This window comes from Kogia breviceps, chromosome 13, assembly GCF_026419965.1.
Source record: "Kogia breviceps isolate mKogBre1 chromosome 13, mKogBre1 haplotype 1, whole genome shotgun sequence".
In the NCBI taxonomy this organism is placed as follows: domain Eukaryota; kingdom Metazoa; phylum Chordata; class Mammalia; order Artiodactyla; family Physeteridae; genus Kogia; species Kogia breviceps.
Window position 1 is genome coordinate 43299238 of NC_081322.1, and position 20831 is coordinate 43320068.

The following is a 20831-nucleotide window of genomic DNA, read 5'->3' on the forward strand; positions in this document are numbered from 1 at the left end:
GTGAAGTCACAGTTGCCACAAACACCTGTCTGCAACTGCAAAGACCTGGCCCCATACCACCAAAGGAAGCCAGCATGAGGTCTTAACTTTTCAGAGCCAGGAAAAATAGGGATGGAGGTCTTGAGTATGTGTACGTACACACACACACACACACACACACACACACACACACACACACACACACACACACACCACACACCGCTTCTTCAGAGTGCCTACAAGTCATCCATAGCTGGGACACATTGAAAATGTGTCTCCAAGGTCTTGTTCAACTTACCTCTTGGCTTAAATCTCCCCTTAGTACCCAGACCCTATCTGCTCCACTTCCTGTCCGACTGAGGGTGAGCCTCACTGTCAAAACAGCCTTCTTGGGATGGCCCTGTTTTCCCATCAGCTGGGGTTCCCCTCTCCACGAGGCCTCCCAACCCACCAACTGCACAACTTGTCCATGGAAATCTAGTCCTAAGATCTCCTTAGAACCTTGTGTCAAGCCCCTGGCACAGCTGATGCTGACTCTGATGGCACCCATGCCCACTTTACATGAATCTTTAAAGTGCCAGGAGCAGGATGGCAGACCTCCAGCTTGCTCATGCACTCTGCCTACAACTTGCCAATATTACGGTACCTCATTTATTATTTGTGATTTTAGCTGTTCGAACAAAGCTTCAGTTTTAATAAGGTGTCTAAAGAGAACAATAACAATGGTTGAATGGAATTACGTTGACAGCAGTACGTTAGGGCAGAAAGTTTGAGAAATCTGGAAGAAAAAAAGCAGAAACAATTTTTCCTATCTTAGTAGAGACTCAAACTTGTTTTCAGTATGATTCTTAGCATCTTTCTTCCTGGTCAATGGTTTAAAATACCCCCATCGTAAATTACCATCCCCATCAAAACCACCACCCCCCCTCCCTACACACAAAAGAGAATTTTTGCGCCGTTTGAAAGAATGCGTAATTAACAGTCACATCTTTGTTTCGTTTAATCAAAGATGACTCAGAATGAAGGGAAGAAAAAAATGACCATGGGGAAGAGAATTAAAAACTCATATATCGTCTTCTGCAGAGGGGCATTCAAATCATGAACTCACTGCAGACACGCAACAGGAGCAGCACGGAGGCTGGAGGGAGAGGACGCGCTAACAAGCTCGCCACAGCCCATGCCTCAGAAACCCACAACCCCCATCTCTTCCTTGCTTCTGAGACATGCTGTCTTGTCCTACCAAACAGGCAATATATGCTTTTTCTTCTGGCTCACCCACTGGGGATCTAGACACTGTTGAGCTGTAAAAAAATAAAAATAAAAAGGGAATTCACTCTGTCCAGAAATTTCAACTGGCCTCCCTATAACCAGCAAAGAGTAAGTCAGTACTATGAGAACTTTACACCAAAGGGAACATCGATACAGTAGAAGTCTGACTTCCATTCTTGAACACTTTGAAAGAGGTTTAGGAAGGCTGTCATTCTGATTTATAAAATGGAATGTTCTCATATGCAAGGTGAAAGATTCCTTCATCTGCCACAGAAAGCAGTTGGAGAATCATTACCCTTTTCCAAAGTAGTGAGGAAACTTCGCCTCTCCCATGCACACAGCACAACTGCAGTCACACAGGATACCCAGTTCAGCAACAGGCTCTGAAAGAATGAGGAGGCTTCACTCCACGGTACCAAAAGGAAAACTGAAAACCTGCTTGTAGCTGCTGGCTCACTACTACACAAGGAATCTTATCCATACGTACATATATGCAGCATCATCCAATTTCTTTTTCAGGCTTACTAAACAGATGGAGCTAATTAACAAAGACAATACATATATGTATCATCCTGCAGCCAGAACCCAGAAGGATGTCACAGCGTTAACTTCAAAGACTTCCAGCAAGCACACAAGGCCTGAGATATTTTTAGGCGCCAGCTCCATTGTTTCAAAGAGGATACGGATGGATAAAATAGAATTGCCTGAAAGTAAAATTCACGTGGCAACCCATTTTGAATGAAGAGTGGCATTAGTTTTTAAAACCAGTTCTATCTTTCTTAAATAAAGGCTGTTTCTGAAAGGTCGAGAATAAGTCAATTTTGGTCATCAAATGTTTAGGTGAAACAGAGGTAACACTTTATTTCAATGGCTTCTATATTTAAAAACTTGACCAATTATTCTCCTACTTTATCTGTTTTCTAAATCTAGATTATTAGAATATCCAAGTTTTAAGATTCTAACACTTAAGGCAAGATAGACACCTCCCTCCCCCTATGTGTGTATGTGTGTTTATAAATATAGATATGCATATGTATTTATAATATATTTATTATTTATATTTTAAATAGTTGACTATTTCGATATAAATGTATTCAGTGGTGGGTTTGTGGGCATGAGGGCATGTTCCATGCTTTTATTCTTCCTGCTGATGTTTTGTTTGAGAACATGACTGAAGTGACCCAGATTCCCCACTGGAAAAGGCAAATCCAGAAATGCTGCAAATGTGTGATCCACTGCAGGAATGGAAGCTGAAGGCCCGGACCCAAGATGAACCACTCCCCACTCTGTAGATCAGCTCAAGTCCTCCCTCACTGGCGGAACACACAAAGATTTTTATTTTTAGAGAAAACTCTAAGAACACTGAGAAGTCCTCAACTTTGAGCTCTCTCTTGATATAGCCACCCGCCTGCCCCCACCGATCTCCTATTTCCACCTACACAACTTGCGACAGCACAGTGCCGGCAGGGGAATAACCAGACCCGGCAAAGGGGCACTGGCCACATGTCCGGAGAATGTCAAGAGGCTGGGCAGTGCACGGGTGTGGCTGAGGATGGTGGAAGGCTGGTGGGAGAAAGGTGGCACGCTAAGGCAGAGGCCAGGTGGTGAGAGACAGCGTACACCAGCTCAGAAGTCAGGCAGCGAGGGGCACACTTCTGCACCCACCAGTATATCCTCAATCCACTTCTATCCCAGGAAAGGGCAGAAAAATAGATCCAGCCTCCAGCATATTCCTGGCACTGGACTAAGCATCGTCATTCCAGTCTCACCCACTGTGCTGGGTAGGTAGAATCTTCTCCTAATTGGCCTTCAGGGCTCAGGGCAGAATCACCTTCCTGCTCCTGTTTCCCTTTGATCCCAGGTCTCTGAAGAACTGGATTTCATCTCCGGTGTGTTCCTACAGCACTTCATGCAGTACCTGTTTCCCTGCCTCTCCTGCTCGAACGCTGGCTCATCTGTGGCCGGGATGGCACTGAGTACAGCGCCTGCTGCATCACAGGCACTTGGGCCGCCTCTGCGGATGGAGGGGTGAAGGGTTGAGAGGGGCAGTGGCAGGGTGACTAATGAAGAACTGACCAACAGAAATGAAGGAAATGAAACCATGCTGCATCAGGCTGACCCGCTGCCTCCTGCACGTACGAGCAGAGGGGGTACTGGGGAAGGGGTGTAGAAACCCAGGGTGCACCCACATACCATGCACACATACACACGTAACCAGAAGATGACCTGTTCTTTAAATTTAGTCCTGTGTCTTTAGCTACAAATAAAGGACAAAGATCCAATCTGGAGATTCTGCTGTTATTTTTAATATTACCCAGTGTTTCTACTTAAAAAAAAAGTGACTGGAAAACCATTCAATACATTAGAATCACTATAATTCAATACATTAGAATCATAATCACGTCTTGGATAAGGTGGAGATTTAAGGAAGGGCCATGATGAATCCAAGATTTAAATCATGGTTCAGGCTTCTGTTTGATTATTTTAAGAAATGGACGATTGAGAGAGAAATGAGGGATACTTTTCTCCTGCCACAGAGTCTCCTCTATTCCCAGTTCAACCCTTTTTACTACTTGCAAAAGACTTAAAATATTCATTGACCTGCCAAAAAACATCTGCACGTTACTAGACACGTCTCCACATATTCACATCTGAATGGCTTCTTTCTGCTCCAACGATCACAGATCTATTCAATCAAAACTCAAGTGAGAACTCAGAGCTGTACGTGGTGTAATGTCAGTGGCGACTAAGGATAAAATGGCCATTTGATAGCAGCTTCCATATCAAGCGTGTCAACAGGGACAGTGTTCCTTCGGTTATTCTTAACTTAGGATCCAAGGCACAAAAAAGACCAGGCAGGGCCAGACTCTGCCACAATTCCAAAGAAAGCTGAGACACATACAGAGTGCACACAGAAGCGCCTCAATGTTCTCTGGCGAAAGGGGGGCTCCTGGCTCCCTGCCTGCAGCCCGGGAACAGGCCCACTCTCACAGTGGGCGCCCGGGGCCTCCACAGCTGCACACAGACACGCAGGGCACCACGATCTGCTGTGCACCCCACAGCTGGGGCAGGCCCCGGGACGGGACCCAGCTCAGACAAGGCCTTCCGTTGTGGCGTATTCCTCATGGCCCCGTTTCCCCAGGAAAAAATGTTTTTTCCTCTGGCCATTCATTCTGGCCCCAGACGAGCTCATTCTCCCGTGTCTTCCTGCACACGTGAACCTTCTAACAAGGTTCGAGATGGCAGCAAAGGTGTGAGATGGCAGTACCTGCCACTCTTCTCCCACCTTACCTATCCCTAGTAAGGGCACAAGGATAAGTGCACGTTCAGAATGGTAAGGGGCACAGGGCAGTGAAGAGCCTGGGAACAAGTCGATGCCACGCCCAAGGGCATCTTCAGCACCCTGACATCAAGGGGACCCCATAGGAATTCAAAGGAAATGGGCTAGTGTGGGGGAGGACAGCAAGGGTGGCTGGAGAACACCCTTGAGTCTCCCCCACACAGAAGACATCATGGGCCTTGGCCAATGTCGGATACACTTTGTTCTACTACCTCATTCTTATTTCTTTTATATAAATATTCATTCACCTCACTGAAAATCTGCAAACTCTGGGACCCCTGTGATGACGGGGCTTTTACCTCTGGCCGGTGTTTCTAGGCACATACAAATGTTAACCCTAGTGGAGCGCTGCCATCCTGCCTGTCACAACTGACAGCACACATAACCTTCTGAGAGAAACAGGAGGGGGAGGCACCTCAAGTATGAACAATGTACCCGGTACAGTTAACGGCAGGGTCTATTGCAAGCAGGAAGGCACAAGCGTAGGCTCTAAAACCCAATGATCTCTCTCACCACTATGAATTACGCTCCAAAACACAGAATTTTGGTCCACAGCCAGGGAGGAAGCAGTTGGCTTGGAAACCAAGTTCTGTCCTAGCTCTGCTGTTTATTTGCTCTGCGATTGGGCAAAGGCAGAGGGTACAGCAACAGTCACATATTAAACAACCCACAGGGGCCAGGCAGGTAAAAGAAATGAATGGAGCAGGTGAGACGGGGCTGGGATGAGCTGAAGTGCCCTGCCCCGTCCCAAGAGGACAGCTGCAGTGCTGCCTGGGAGGGCTGTTATCATGAGGGAAGGCAGGCTCAGTTTTGCCAGACTTTCCAGTTTTGTTTTTCTTTTTTTCAAGAGAAGCTGGAAATCTCAGTTTTTATACAAAAGTGCCTAACTTTTAAATGTTGGTTTAAATTTTTAAAATGCACCATGTGGTCCAACAAAACATAAATGAGGGTATCGTACAGCCCATAGACTGGTTTGCTATCTTCATAAGTCATAAGAGCTATCCCTTGGTTTCTCTTTCTGTTAAATGAGAAGTTGACTGCTATCTGCCCACCACTTGGGGTTTATTTAAGAGCACAGAAGGGGTTTTTATTATCATATAACAAAAAATCCAAGTACATTCAGATGCACGAAGCAGGGTAACCCAATCTCTTATTTTTTTTAAAAAACCAGGGTTTACGCAAATGCTCACACATGGGGCTTGACGTTTTGTAGAATTATTTGAAATGTATACTTCTACATGATAGCTTCTAAAAAAACAAAAGAGGTAAATTGTAATAGTCTTAGAGGATGAGGGGTAAGTGGAGTGAGTGGTGGGGTAAAAGTTTGCTTGGAATGGCTTTGATTTTTTTACCAAATGCTATATGGAGAGAGCCCTCTCGAGAGGCTCTGCCATCAAGGGCAGCAGGGATGTGAGGTGGCTGCCACAGGAGAACGCAAGGTGAAGGTAACATATTTTAAAAATGGATGAAATTACAAATGTGTGTATGTTGATGGAATGAACACATGTTAAAGCAAACAGACAAGCAAGCAAGCAAAAAAAAAAAAAAAAAATCCAAGTACTAACTAAAGGAACTGTGTCAGCAAAATACTAGACAGTGTTGGGTACAGTAAAAATTTTATTAGTAAGAGTTAAAAAGCCAAGGGCTTCCCTGATGGCGCAGTGGTTGAGAGTCCGCCTGCCGATGCAGGGGACACGGGTTCGTGACCCGGTCTGGGAAGATCCCACATGCCGCAGAGCGGCTGGGCCCGTGAGCCATGGCCGCTGAGCCTGCGTGTCCGGAGCCTGTGCTCCGCAACGGGAGAGGCCACAACAGTGAGAGGCCCGCGTACTGCAAAAAAAAAAAAAAAAAAAAAAAAGCCAAGATCTAGTTATACAGGTTTTCCTAAACAAGAAGTCAGGAAAAAAAAAGAAAAAATCTTTACTACAACACACATTGTCCCACATTTTACACTGTGCCATTTCTGTATTTGTCCTTTTTAGCCTACTTCTAGCAGAGTCTCTCTCTTTGCTAAAATACATTAGTTGCCATGGAAACGATGTCATAGTGCGTAAAACCATTTACTGTCCTTGGAAAGGCATTCATGATAAAACTGAACAGCAGCATGTTTTAAAAAGAGATCCAACAGAAAGCAGTTGTGTAAGAACACAAGATCTCAAAATCATGACTTCAAAGTATTCCTCCACCACCACTGTCAAATGGCCCTGTTTCCCCCAAATCTACCAGAGAAGCACTTTTCCTTGCTATAGACACCAACTATACGCAAAACAAAATTTCTGACCTAATGTTGGAGAAAACAATAGACTCACTAGAATTCACACTTGCCTCCCTGGGTGGAGGGAGGGGGATGGGAGACTGCAGAATCAGGATAGTTTGTAGGCATCATAACATCTCTGCTAACGGGGATGATTTAGTCCTGTGATACATCCTGCTGTCCAACTTTGTTATCAGAGATAGAAATAATATTCAGGACATAGAGATTGAGACTTGTATTCCTTATCCCCAAAGATTAGCAAGACACTCCCTCTTTTTTCATCAACTCAAATCATATTCACTCATTTGAGAAAATACATCAAGCATCTCTCATGTATCACACTGGGGGAAGAAAACAGACAGGCAAGGTACATGGCACCAGGAAGCTTAAAATCTAGAGGGGCCAGCTGGGTGGGTGGGAGCTTAAGAGGCTTCCTGGGCCATGTGAAAAGCTCGACTTTATTCCAACTCAAGAGGACGGACGGCACCGAGGGGTGTTACCCAGCAACGTGGTCTCAGTGGATTTTTAAAAGCTTGCTCAGCTGTGGGACTGGAGCCAACAGTAGAGGAGGGCAGAGTGGTAGTGTTATCAGAACAGCCTGGCCCAAAGAGGACAGTACAAAGCAGATGGAGAAATGTGATCTCTAACTAGGGTGACCTTAGGCCATGGCTTGTCTGTGAAAGCGCTAGATTACACCCATTGTCCCAGCAGCCTGTCAGATGAAGCTTTTGTCCAGATGTTTCATTTTTTAAACCAAGGACTGTTGTTAAGAGTTGCATTAAAATGCACCAAGATTGGCTTTAGCCATGGTCTTGCCTACCAGTGATGAGACAACTGCACAGTGAAGAGAATTTTCTTCCTTACGTGTGATTAAGTCTGAATGGTAACCAATGACAATCCATCTCCTTTCCTGTCCTTTTCCAATCTTGGCTGCAGTAAATACCTCTCTTTCAAGGAAAACAGGCAGGATGCTCACCAATAAAATAAAGAGCACTTGGACACGAGCAGCTGGGGCAGCTAATTCCTCCCATTCTCAATTGGTAGGGCCCCTGCCAGACACCGGATGTACTGACCAGTTGTGCTGACCCACACTGCGGCCTGAGATGCACGAAACACTGGTCAGAAGGGTCCATGGGAAACAGAAAATTACAGGTTAGGTGTATGTGAAATATTTGTAGGAAATAGACCTATTCACGAATGGTGTGAATGCTCTCATTACAGTGTTTTTGTCATTTATCTATTGTTACTCTATTTTACTTTGCAATATCCTCTTCAGCAGCAATGGACTGAAAAAGAAAAAAATCGCAAATTAAATGAAAAATTACTGAATTTTTGTTTTTTTAAGAAAGCTGATGATGTGAGCTCGTACAAAATGCTCATTGGTGTTATTCACCATGGTAGCCTTAATGATATCATTCACTATTTAAGTCCAACCTACTAAAGAAGCATCAGTAACTACTTCAAATGTTAACAGCTATTGCAACAAGACTGTGCCCAAGGATGACAATTCAACACAGGCAGCTATGGAAGGTTCACTGACATAGCACTCTAGGAAGCATGACTTATCCTTTAGATCAAATGACTGCTACTCTATGCTGATTCCGCTTATTTTTAAGTTCAGGTTTTTTTGTGCACGTAGGAAAAGTGAAGTGAGAGCTTTAATGTGTTGGTTTCATTAGCAGAAGAAAAAACCACACAAATGATTCCAGTTGTATGTTAGTATTAACAGGTGTTTTAAACAGAAGAATCAATTAATTTCAATTACAGTTTGATTTTTTTCCCCCCATCTATTTCCTGGGATCAAAATGAAGCTGGTGGAAGTTCATTCTGTCACAGATGAAACATCTCATGCTAGTGTGACTGCTACTGTAATTTGTCAAAAGTTTAACACGAGATGAAATTATTTGTTTTTGCAGAACACAAATACAAATTTTGTGATGCTATAAATAACTGTCCTTACTAAATCAAGAAATCTATGGAGCAGAAAGTTATTTGATGTGGGTGTGGCACACATATAATTCATAACGCATTCAAACAAGTGGCTATATCCTACCAATTCAAAATAAACTATAAATGTAGAAATTGATAAATAGTTAGAAAAACTGGAACTCTGAAATTTTTGTGATAAAGTGCTTTGTGAATACAAAAAACACTTCAGCATGGTAGTACACGCCTTCTATTTGCCACCTGTCATCATCAACTAGGTTTTAGAAATGTTTGAGAAATGACTCTCTAAGTCAACCTAAGTGTGCCATGATGGTATGTGGATGAATCCTGTAAAGTCTGGGTGTGTTCTGTTGCAAAAAAGTTGGAAATCTTTGCTCAAAGTAGTGAATGAAGTATCAAAACACTTCAGCTTTTAAAAAGCATTTAACAAAGTGCGGTTACTGAAAACAAGGCTTGCGAATAGGAAGATGTTAAAATTTATCCCAGCAAAAGCAAAGGAAGCCACTAAACAGATAATTCAGTGTCCAAGATTTAATTCTGAAACAGTATTACAGATATTTTGGAGTATCTCAACTTGTGGCAATTATTTTGATGATGTTCCTGGTTTTAATTGGATACATTTATATTCTGTACCACAATGGAGTGAAATTATGAATGATCTATGATTTTGTGTCATCTAAATGTGATAAAGCATTCAAAAGGACCATAGGGGGACTTATTTTCATGAGTTTTGCCTTATAAAATTATTTATTGAAGATAAGAATCCTGAATGGGGGTAAAAGACTTGTGAAAATACTGGGGCTAAAATGTTAACACATTTCAGTGTGGAAAAAAAAGTTATTCTGAGAAAAGCCTCCATTTAGCAGAATATGCTCTGAGCTTACATGCATCTGTAGAAAGAGTCATTTTCTCAGTTAAAAATATTGTGATGGGGCTTCCCTGGTGGTGCAGTGGTTGAGAATCTGCCTGCCGAGGCAGGGGACATGGGTTCGTGCCCCGGTCCGGGAAGATCCCACATGCCAAGGAGCGGCTGGGCCCGTGAGCCATGGCCGCTGAGCCTGCGCGTCCGGAGCCTGTGCTCCGCAACGGGAGAGGCCACAACAGTGAGAGGCCTGCGTACCACACACAAAAAAATAAAAATAAAAAATAAAATAAAATAAAATAAAATTGTGATGTATACATAAATGCAAATTGAAGATAGTAATAGTTTCAAATATTAACTATAAAACACAACTTAGAAGGAAATTGCAGGCAACACTATGAGAATTAAAAATAATTCATTCTTTATAAAATAACAGTGACATGAGTATTAAAGACATATGGCTGAAAAATTGGCTAAAGTGAGTGAATATGTACCAAGAATAATTACCGTCTTATGTTCTTTTTCTTGTTTAGATAACCAGTATAAAAAGATTTTTTTGCTCTAATGTATAGGGACATGTTTTTAAGTTTTAGGAATTTTATTTTGGAGAAGATTGTGAATAAAACTATTTCATAGGTCAAAAATATTATGAAAATGATATCAGTTAATAAATCAGTGGGTTTTAAAAATTCTATAATTTAAATTATTTTAGTGACTCCTTTCAAAAAATGTTATGGCCCCCTATCCCTCGCTCTCTTGGCTCCCCCAACAGATGAGAGAAAATATGGGATGTATTTATGTTTTGAGAAGATGTGTTCAGAGTGTTGCCGTAATTTTCTAGTAGGAAAATACAAAAAGCAGTATTCCCAACAGGCAACTTCCACCTGACTCCGCCCCACCAAACGTATGCTTTTTAAAGCAAAACGAAAGATTTCCCTTCCAAAATTACTAGGCATTTCAAGAAACAGCAGGTTTTAAAACATCCTCTTAAATGCAACATCATCCTCATATGAATGTCGGAGACAAAATGTATTCAAAAAGAGCTAACTGGTTTTTTCCCCCTCTCTCATTTGAGTGTTCTGGTAACTACTCATGAATTATACTTGGAAATGAATCCCTTCATAAACCCATGCTTTATTTAGTACATGAGGATTGAATAAAAATGAAGTGCTTCTCCCCTTATAGTCAGAGACTGTAATTTCTAGTATTCACCCTGATACCTTTAAAATATGGAACTGAAGGATCACACCCAGTAAGAATTACCTTCTAGTCTCCAGCATCCTAGTTAAATTCATTAGAGAAAGCCCTGAAATTCTAATACTTTCCATTGACCCGAGACTCCATGGCAACCAAGGTCTTTCCTTCCAGGACACTGGGAGGAAGTGCCGCCAACTAAACAATGGGAAGCCCAAGTTCCCCACTACACTTTGGAATATCTGGTGGGCAACTCTGCTCCTTGAGAGGACAGATCTTCCCACTTCTTGCCCAAAATGAACCTAGTACAGGTAGGCTAAGCCACAATTTACCCAAAGGAAAAAGCATATTACAGGAATACAAGTAAGCAAATTTGCCACCATCACCGTCACCATCATCATCCTGTTAAAACACAGCTCAAATGCAACGTAGAAGGTTTGAAACATATACTTCCTACTCAGCTGCATACATTTCTCCACAGTTGAATTCAACTTGATCATGACCACTGCACTTCTGCTGATGGTAGAAAAAACAATCTTGCTACTTCAAGATAACTTGCTCTTCAAATTTAAAATTTTCGTTGCTTCAGGGCATTTAGTCAAATTGAGCTCATCTCAGACTGCCTCGCAGGGCTGTGTTCCTTTTCAAAAGGGCTATGTTCCTTTTCCTCTCCCTCCTTCCCCCAGGGGGAAGATTACAGACCACCACATGATGGGGCGAGGACCTCATCCAGGCACTGCCCTCGAAGCGCTCACTGGCCTCCCTGAGATGTCTCATCCCTTTGTTTTGGGTGCTAGCCTGGTTCTGCTGATGTGATTGGTGGAAATCTGCAGCCACTCTTCAGCCTGGCCCAGCTCATTCTGTGCCCTCTTCATCCTGACCGGGGGACTCTCCTGTCCAGCTCCCACAGCACCTCCACATTTGTCCTAAGGGGGCCTGCAGGATTGTTGGGATTTCTCCTATACCACATGTAAGCTCTGGGAAATGAGGGGAAGGCATATCATCTCAGGGCTGTTTCTGCCTAAATATGCCCCAATGCAGGGTCCACTCCAATGTGCCTTCCTTCCAGATATCCAGATGGGGGCGGGGCAGAGTACAAGTGCTCTCTCCGGGCAGATTCTCCTCCGCCCACCTGGAGGGGGGCATCTCAGTGACGCATTCATTTCTCATCTCTAGCCTCCTCCAAATCTCTACAAACTCTATCCTCCAACCCAGGAAGGCATTTCCTCCTTCCTGCAGCCTCCTCATACTGCATGGCTGACTGTACAATATACGCCACGTCTTCTGAGATCCGGCTTCTTGGAATCCCCAAATCACTTTGCTTCTAACAAAGCCTGCCTCTTAAATGAAGGCCTGGGCTAACTCTGGTCTCTGAAACATGCCTCAAGGTCCTGTTTTGGAAGTCAAAAGCTGAACAATGTCTTCTTTGTCTTAGGCCATACTCTGTCCTTCCCCTGAGGTAACGGAATCCTCAGCCTCAATAGGGGAGACTCCCAGGGCAACAAGAATTAGAAGGAAGGGAAAGTAAATTGAATACTAGTTCAAAATATTATTCCCACTGACCCAGCTGGTCATAATGCAAGGTCTCAGAGGTCCCAGAACACTCATCCAGGATTTTTGAAAAGTGCAACATACTGACATGTCATTTTTCTAGAAGACACCATTTATACACAATTTGAACCAAGGGCAAAAAGAGAACTATGGCTTCCATTTTCTTGAATTCTTTATATGAGAATTATTGTCCTTGATCTCTATTGTACTGTTGAGTGGATCCATTCAACAGGAAGCCACCTTGTTCAGCATCATTTAGAACTCTCTACCTTCTGGGTTTCTTCTTCCCAGGGCCTTCTTGCCTTTGCCTCTCCTCCTCCATATCCACTGTGTTCACCCATCATATCCCTAAAAGCTCAGGCCCTTCCTTGCCTTATCCGTCATCCCAATTCCAGCTCACTCCCCTATCCAGCCTGAACCCTACTTTCAGCTAATTCAACTGATGCTTTATTTAATCTCTTAGAACGTCTTCTTCATTTGACTATTCAAGCCAACTCTCACCACAAGGTCAGATTTTCCATTCCAAAGTGACAAGTACTACCAAGCAAAGTCACAAAACTGGGCCAAAGGGACCCATTAAAAATACTTACAAATTCCAAAGGTGCCTCACTATTTCTCTGTAATACTTTTTATCCATCTATTAACACATTATCCTATATTTTCCTGGCTGTTTGGGCTTTTTCTACATTCTCCAAGTCTCCCTCCCATCCCCAAATCTTCCAGCCTCAGATGATGGCTCAGCCTCTAATTTTACTGAAAACTTTCAGGACACTCCACGTCTTTGAACTGCTTTTCACATAAAAATTTCACTGTCATCTTCACCTATCTTGAAGCAACAGTTTAAAATGACACATGTAAAGTACTGTGCCTACCCTTTAGTAGTCATTCAAACTTACAAATACCTTCCTCATCTGTTCTTTCTCCCTCCGAGTTACTGCTAATTTTTACCCTTTTGAGGGCTACGATGTGTTGAACGGTAGCCCCCCAAAGTATGTCCATCTGGAGGCTGGGAATGTGACCTTATATGGAAAAAGGGTCTTCGCAGATGTAATTAAGGATTTTTTTTGTGTGTGTGTGATATGCGGGCCTCTCACTGCCGTGGCCTCTCCCGTTGCGAAGCACAGGCTCCGCACGCGCAGGCTCAGCGGCCATGGCTCACGGGCCCAGCCGCTTCACGGCATGTGGGATCTTCCCGGACCGGGGCACAAACCCGTGTCCCCTGCATCGGCAGGCGGACTCTCAACCACTGCGCCACCAGGGAAGCCCTAATTAAGGATTTTGCAATGAGATCATCTTGGATTAGGGTGGGACTAAATCCAGTGACAAGTGTCCTTATAAGAGAAGGCCATGTAAAGACACACAGAGGATAATGTCGCGTGAGGATGAAGGCAGAAATTGTACTGATGGGTTTACAAGCCAAGTAAAGACAAGCGTTGCTGGCAGCCACCAGAAGCTCGGAAAGAGGCAGGGAACAGAGTCTTCCTGAGCTGACACCCGAATTTCAAGACTTCTGGCCTCCAGAACTGTGAGAGGAAATTTTCTGTTGTTTGCAGCCACCCAGTACATAGTCATTTGTTACAATACCCACAGGAAACGAATACAAGGGCTCCTTCTATACCTGACACGATCAGGTATCAGGTCGTGTCCCCCACCAACTCTTTGTTGATCCCCTTCCATCCATTACCCCTCTCTCTCCAGCCTGACCAACATCACCCTCTTTGATGGATCATTTCTGCGTGGTCTAGCCCATCCAGGAGGCGCCAAGAGCCCAGCTGAGTGTCCTGGTGGGGAACACAAGCAAGACTCCTTCCGCAGCAACGGTGCTGTACCTCAGATGCGTGGGCGCATTGCTGTGGCTGGGGAGGCTGGGATATTTCACCCCCTGGAGACAGAACCTCTGTCACAAGCCAGGGATGTGAGATCTGGGACGGCACTGGGGCTCCCCTTGGGCCCCCTAGACTGGGGACGCTCAACACTTTGCCACATTGGACTCTTCTCCGTATGGCATAGTTGGGCTGAGGTACAATCAGAGAATGTTTGGAGCTGCAGTTTTCCAAGAGCCAATCCTCCTTGTTATATATGCACTTAGGTATAAACTAACCAGAACTTCCCAGGAGCTACTGGCACCCACAGAGGCATGTGGTTCTGCTCATGGCACGGTAGTCCTTAGAGGTTCTTCCCAGCCATACCTCACCACCCTTCAGGGAGCAATCCTTGGCCCCTTAGAGAACTACCTCCAAGTCTCAGCAGTCTGAAGTCAAGAATCTGTTGAAATAATAACCATAAAACACAGGGAATTATATGGTCAACCGCACTTATAGGAACAGAAGGGTGTGGTATGGCATATTATCTGTGCTTTGGCCCTAAACTGCTGACAGAATTAGAAGCTGGGATCATTGCATTTTCAACCAAGGAGGTGAAACATAAGGTGGAACCTAAAACATCATGTGCAACCAAACTCTGGATTCTATCCCATGACTCTGAGGGTCTACCAATGCAGAGAACCTGATGTGTTTTCGACAAGAGGAAAATTTACTCAAGATGCATCTCATTCCAGAATACTGAGAACACTTTTAAGACCTCCCAACTTGGAAGCTTAGAATCAAGATCTACAAGCATTTAATAAATCCACAGTTCAGTGTAGTGTTTCATGGCACAAAGCAAATTAAATGAGGTGCACTTTCAGTCTTCTAGAAGCTTGCTACTGAAAATGGACAGTATTGACACTGACATACCAAAGTGACTGAATACGAACAAGCTGGATAAATACGCGAAGTGGTGGTATTATACGCTGGCCAAGAGGAGAGTGCGTTTTGTTAGTGGTGTGTGATCTCCCACATTGAAGGTGGTACTTGTGGCAGTGGAGAGGCGGGCGGGGAAAGCGCTGAAATCATAGACAGCGCGTGGGGAAGGAAGGAAAAAAGTTCACTACCTCTTTCCAAAGACCACAATGGCTTTTCCAACAACAGTGAAGCATAAGGTCCACCCCTTTCCCCCTCTCTGCTGTTAGCAGTTGGCCAACATCTACAGAAGGTGTTTTTAATGCTCTCCATCCCTCAGACACATTAAACCTGGCATCCAGGTGAGGACCAGGCAGGCGAAGCCATTCATGAGGAAGCACAGAGAACTTTCCACAGGGAGCTGGGAAGACTCATAATGAGAGGCTGACAAACATTGCCTGTGTGCTGTTGTGTCTTTTGTTACAGAAATGACTCAAGTAGTCCCTCCCCGCAACCATGGAAAACATTTTATAAGATTTATTGTCAATCACTCTGTGGAAGGATATACAGAGGCTGTGGTTGGGTTCTAGTGTTAAATCATTACTCTGTAGGACCTTAAGTCTCAGCTAAGGAGATTCTCCAGATAAGCCAAATGAACAAAATGAATGCATGGAAAGGAAGGCACCCTCACAGCCACAGCTGGGCTTCATGTGGCTGAGGGACTCAGCTAAATGCCACTGTGACAGGTCCAGCCATGGGTAGGTGCACAGTAGGCGAGCCTGCCTCCTTCCGTTTCCCCAGGCTCCACAGACCTTCAGGCACCACACCAGTGGTCCATTCTGCCACTTTTCCCTCTTCTATCACTCACTGTTATGTTTTTCCAGTTTCTTCCAGATTTCGAAACATTCTGCCTTTCTCCCTGGTCTTGGACATCATTGTGCACTATGGGTAACTTCCTGTTGTTTTTGGTGAAAATCTTATTGATGAAAACCTGATGACTGAGGGCAAAGAAGTAACTGTTGCCCTGACCACCTTAAATTTTTAACAAAAAGCTCAAGATTCTGGACAAAAGATCTTTAAACACATACCATTCTCAGAAGACAATGGTGGTTCTGAAGACAGTATAGGACAGTCCCCGAACCTACATCACATGGGTCCATAGAGAGTGAATCTAGTGCCGTCAGAAACTACAGAAGCTCAGTGTCCAAGGAGATGCCAGCCTAGCCTCACAGATGGCGAGGAAACCAGCTACATATTCCAGCACTCTGCCCCCAGCACCTATCTAAATAAATACCTGCTGATGGGCTTCCCTGGTGGCGCAGTGGTTGAGAATCCGCCTGCCGATGCAGGGGACACGGGTTCGTGCCCCGGTCTGGGAAGATCCCACATGCCACGGAGCGGCTGGGCCCGTGAGCCATGGCCGCTGAGCCTGCGCGTCCGGAGCCTGTGCTCCACAACAGGAGAGGCCACAACAGTGAGGCCCACATACCACCAAAAATAAATAAATAAAATAAATAAATAAATAAATAAATACCTGCTGAGTATCCACACCAAGAATGACAGTGTGCTACAAGCTATAGGGGGACAAAAAAACCCAACATTTTTGCACATATGAGGCCAATGGTCTGTTGAGAAGGCAGGACCCACATACACAGATTTCCAGGAGACCTGGATTCTAGTCTAAACTAAATGAGGAACTGCATTATGACCTCTGGCAACTCACAAAAATTCTCTGCTCCTTGGATTCCTCATATCAGGATTTAACTAACAACACAAGGCATCATTTCTTAGGAGGCAACTGAGAGGCACACATGTTCAATGCAAGAGAATGAGGAGACGAGGGCAAGCTGGCCAGGGCTGGGATTCCAGCTGGGCCTTGAGAAACGGATAGAGTTCCCAGGGAAAGGAAGGGCTGGGGAGTCCAGGAAAGGAGAGCAAAGGCCAGAACACGTATTCCATACTAATGAGATACTATGTTGACACCCGGAGAATCAAGTGTTAGCGTGATGGTGAATGAGGTGAGCCAAGAATGCCTCAGAAAGTGGAGATGGGGGAAGGCATTGAATGCCAGGCTAAAGGATTCGGCCTTTCTCCCGTTCACTGGGTTGTTAGGGGACAAGGCCAAAGAACCAGTATGTACATTAGCCAGCACATGAGTTTTGACATGGACCAACACCTCCTCAACTCAAGCTAGAAAGTGTAGGAGTGAAGCAACTGGAATCATTATTTGCAAACCACGGGAGAGCCTGAAGGACACAACATATCACGAGCATATTGATCGGGCAAAGGCACACACAAAGTATAGCTACAGAACTGGCATTTTCAAGCAGGAGATGGTGATAAAAGGTACAGAATGACAGAGTGTGAGAGTTCACTAACAACGCAGCTCCTGTATCTGAAAATGATGAGGGGCTATTTGTATTTCTAGGAGGTCAGACAGTAAAAAGGTGAACCCCTCCAAACTCTGAAAGCAAACAAGAGAAACCTTTAATGGAAATCAGCGATTTTCAAATATCCTTGTATGCATATGCCTAGCTACGGGAAGCATATCACACAGTTTCTGGAATAAAGTTCAAATTGAAATAAAAATCGAATTTTACAAGTGACAACATTTGAAATTGTTACTGCTTCCAAACAGATACTACAATGTGTGGAAATGAAGGAACTCATTGGTGTTTATTTGCCTATTCAGTAGAATTTCAATTGGGCAGAATTTCACAGCAATACAGATTCAGTAACTTTTTCTGGGGAGTAAAAGAAGAAAGGATTGGGAAAAGTGCCCTGGGCTTTGTTGCGGTAAAGGCAATCTGACTCATTTTTAATTTTCCATTAAAGCCCTACTTTTCAGTATAAAGCAGATGGAATCCTTATACAACTCCTTGAAAAGCCTACTATTTTTGGGTACCTCCAAGATGGAAGCTCTGAAGAAAACGAAAGTGTTTGAATTCATCAGATGAAATCCCACCAGCACATTCAAAAGGAGCAGGTACTTAGAAATCTTAAAAATACAAGGTGAGAGGTTTTTCTGTGATGGATTTCTGACCCCAGCCTCCCCGGGGCTCAGTTCCCTCTGGCTCTGGCTGATGTGGGTGATTTTCTGCCACTTCAACAGCCAGCTCCCCCCACTGTGGCTGAGTCACTGTGCTTCTTCATCCCTCATCTTTCAGAAGCTGCCTCCCTGACAGCTCCATCCTCAGGGCCATTCTCATATACAGGAAAGATGTCAGTGTTCAACCCTACCCACCCCATATCTCCTGAGTCAGAACTGGGCCTGGGACTATGCATTCTCTAAGACCCTCAGAGGACAGTCATGCAACCATGGCCCCAAAGCTCTTTCCGTACCATGAGATAAGGCCTGGTTAGATGTATCCTGTTTGTCTTTCTGCCAGAGTGGATGGTAGAAACAAGAGGGTGATCTTTACTGTGTGTGGACTGTGAGGTACTGGGCTGGGAGGTGGAGGGCACTGCCTCTAGCCTGTGGTTTATAATCTTGTTTGAGAGTTGGAACAAATTTCGTGTTAAGAGCATTGATTCTGGAGCCAGACTGACTGACTGGGTTCAGACCCCAGCTCTGCTTACAAGTTGTGTGACCCTGACCAAATCACTTCACCTCTAGGCCTCAGTTTCCCCATCTATCAAATGGGAGTAGTGACAGTACCTCATGGAATACTGCTGGGTGTTGAGCTGGCAAATCAACCACGAATAAGACACAGCCCCTGACTTGAAAGAGCTCCCAAGTCAGGGAAAAAGACCAGTGTCTTCCCACTGTCTGACCCAGCTGACTCCACTCTGCTTTATAAGTCAGGCTGCGATGAGGGAGTAACCAAGTGCCATGGGAGCCCAGAGACAGGACCAAAGGGGGGCTTCCCAGAAGGTAAGTCTTGAGTGGAGCCACAGAAGGAGTGGGGCTTCCCTGGGGGCAAAGGTGCCTTTGTATTCCCCCAAAAACCTAGCACAGAATTAACTGCAAGGCAAAGGCAAGGAGACTGGAAAGTACGCAGGGAACAAAGAACCACAGCTTTGGAGCAAAAGCAGGTGCAAGTTTAGGAACCAGACACACCTGGCTTCACTAGTAATTAGCCGTGTGACAATGGGCAAGTTACTTTACCTTTTTCTGAGCCTCAATCTTCCCATTTGACCTGCCTCATCGAGTTGTTATAACTAAGTAAATAACTGTATGTAAAGCACTTAAGGCCTCTGGGATTCAATAACAAAGGTAGCTATGATTATTTTTCTGGTATGTTTAGGGAGAGGTGAGTGGCTGTGGGGTGCTAAGTGCTTTTTTACACTATCACAGAGGGCAATACAGGTCAGAAATAAGTAGTCCTCAGGAAGGGCCTTCTGAATTCAAATCAGCAATGGGCTAAGACTTTCCCACACCTTATTTTTTTCTCCCCCAAACACAGTTAATGGGTACTCAGTGCTCATTTGCTCAAACCAATGGGCTGCCTGAGGTCATGGGTGGACAGAGGCAGAACAGGTGATGATCTCTGCATCCAAAGAAGACCCAGCAACAGGACTCCAGTCTGCTTCACACCCTGAGCAAGGCACGACGCAGGTCATTCTGGAAGCAGGCTGAGACGAGTGGGAAAACTCTCTCATCCAAATGAGAGCTCTCCAACTCAGGGCCTTACAAACATTGTTAAAGTTTCACGAGTCAGTAAGCATTATCTTTTCTTCCCACGTTTTTATTAGACCATAAATCCAGTTCAATTTATATCCTTTCAGGATTACTGTGTTCTAATCAAGTCCAGAGCACCACTTACTCCGAAGTTGTCTGAACTACATGTTACCCACGTCCATTTGGATAATACTGTTCAGGCTTCTCATGTGTTTTACTAGCCAAAAATTAGATTTGCTCAACTAGAAACACTGAAAAAAATTACTTTCCTCTAGATAACCCAAATCACCTTTTTTTCATAGGAACCAAGTGCATGAAACTCATAACTCATGGGGCTTTTTCCTATTCTGCAGTTTATTCTACCTTCAGAAAGTCATGATGATATTCTGAAGTCAAACTCAAGGGATGCACATTGAAAAGAGGTCAAAATTCTGGTTATCTGACTAAAACAAAGATATCCTTTTATAGGGCTAACTTCATAGTACTTTTATGTGTTCTACTGAAGAATAAAAAAGGTTCTGCGTTTCTTAAGAAGACTCGCTAAAAATGCTATTTTCCATCATACTATTTCAACTAATTTCCTATGTTTTCCTATAATTCTTGATTCAGAACTGACAATCACCCACATCTCTTTCTAAAATATTCAAAATGTCCTTTTCTGCACAGAATACATTTTTATCCTCCTTTCCTAAGGGATATATGTGTCAGATGTACATGTTACGTGTATATGTATGTATCTACATATATACACACATGAACAACAGCAGCAAACACACAGCTTTTCTACGTGCGGAGTACTATTCTGAGCACTTTACATGTATTAACTAGGGACTCCTCAGAGCAAACCTTTGAGGTAGGAACTATTAACTCCATTATAAAGGTGAAGAAAGGGAGGCACAGAGAGCTTAGGTAACTGGGTCCAGCTCACACAGGTGGAAGATGTCAGACCAGGACCATACCCCGAGTCCATGCTCCTGAACACACCCCTCACCTGGGCTGAAAGGGTTGAAACCTGTCTTTAAGTGGTGACTGCCACCTTGGCACTTAGTCACTTGGGGCCTCATTTTTCCTCATAAGTAAAATAGACGTGCTGG

General features: G+C 44.2%; 1 protein-coding gene across 3 annotated transcripts in view; it reads right to left on the reverse strand.

Annotated features, from left to right (window-relative positions):
- Positions 1 to 20831, reverse strand: part of FYN (FYN proto-oncogene, Src family tyrosine kinase) — a 212292-nt gene that overhangs the window by 185884 nt on the left and 5577 nt on the right. The gene's annotated exons all lie outside the window — the stretch shown is intronic.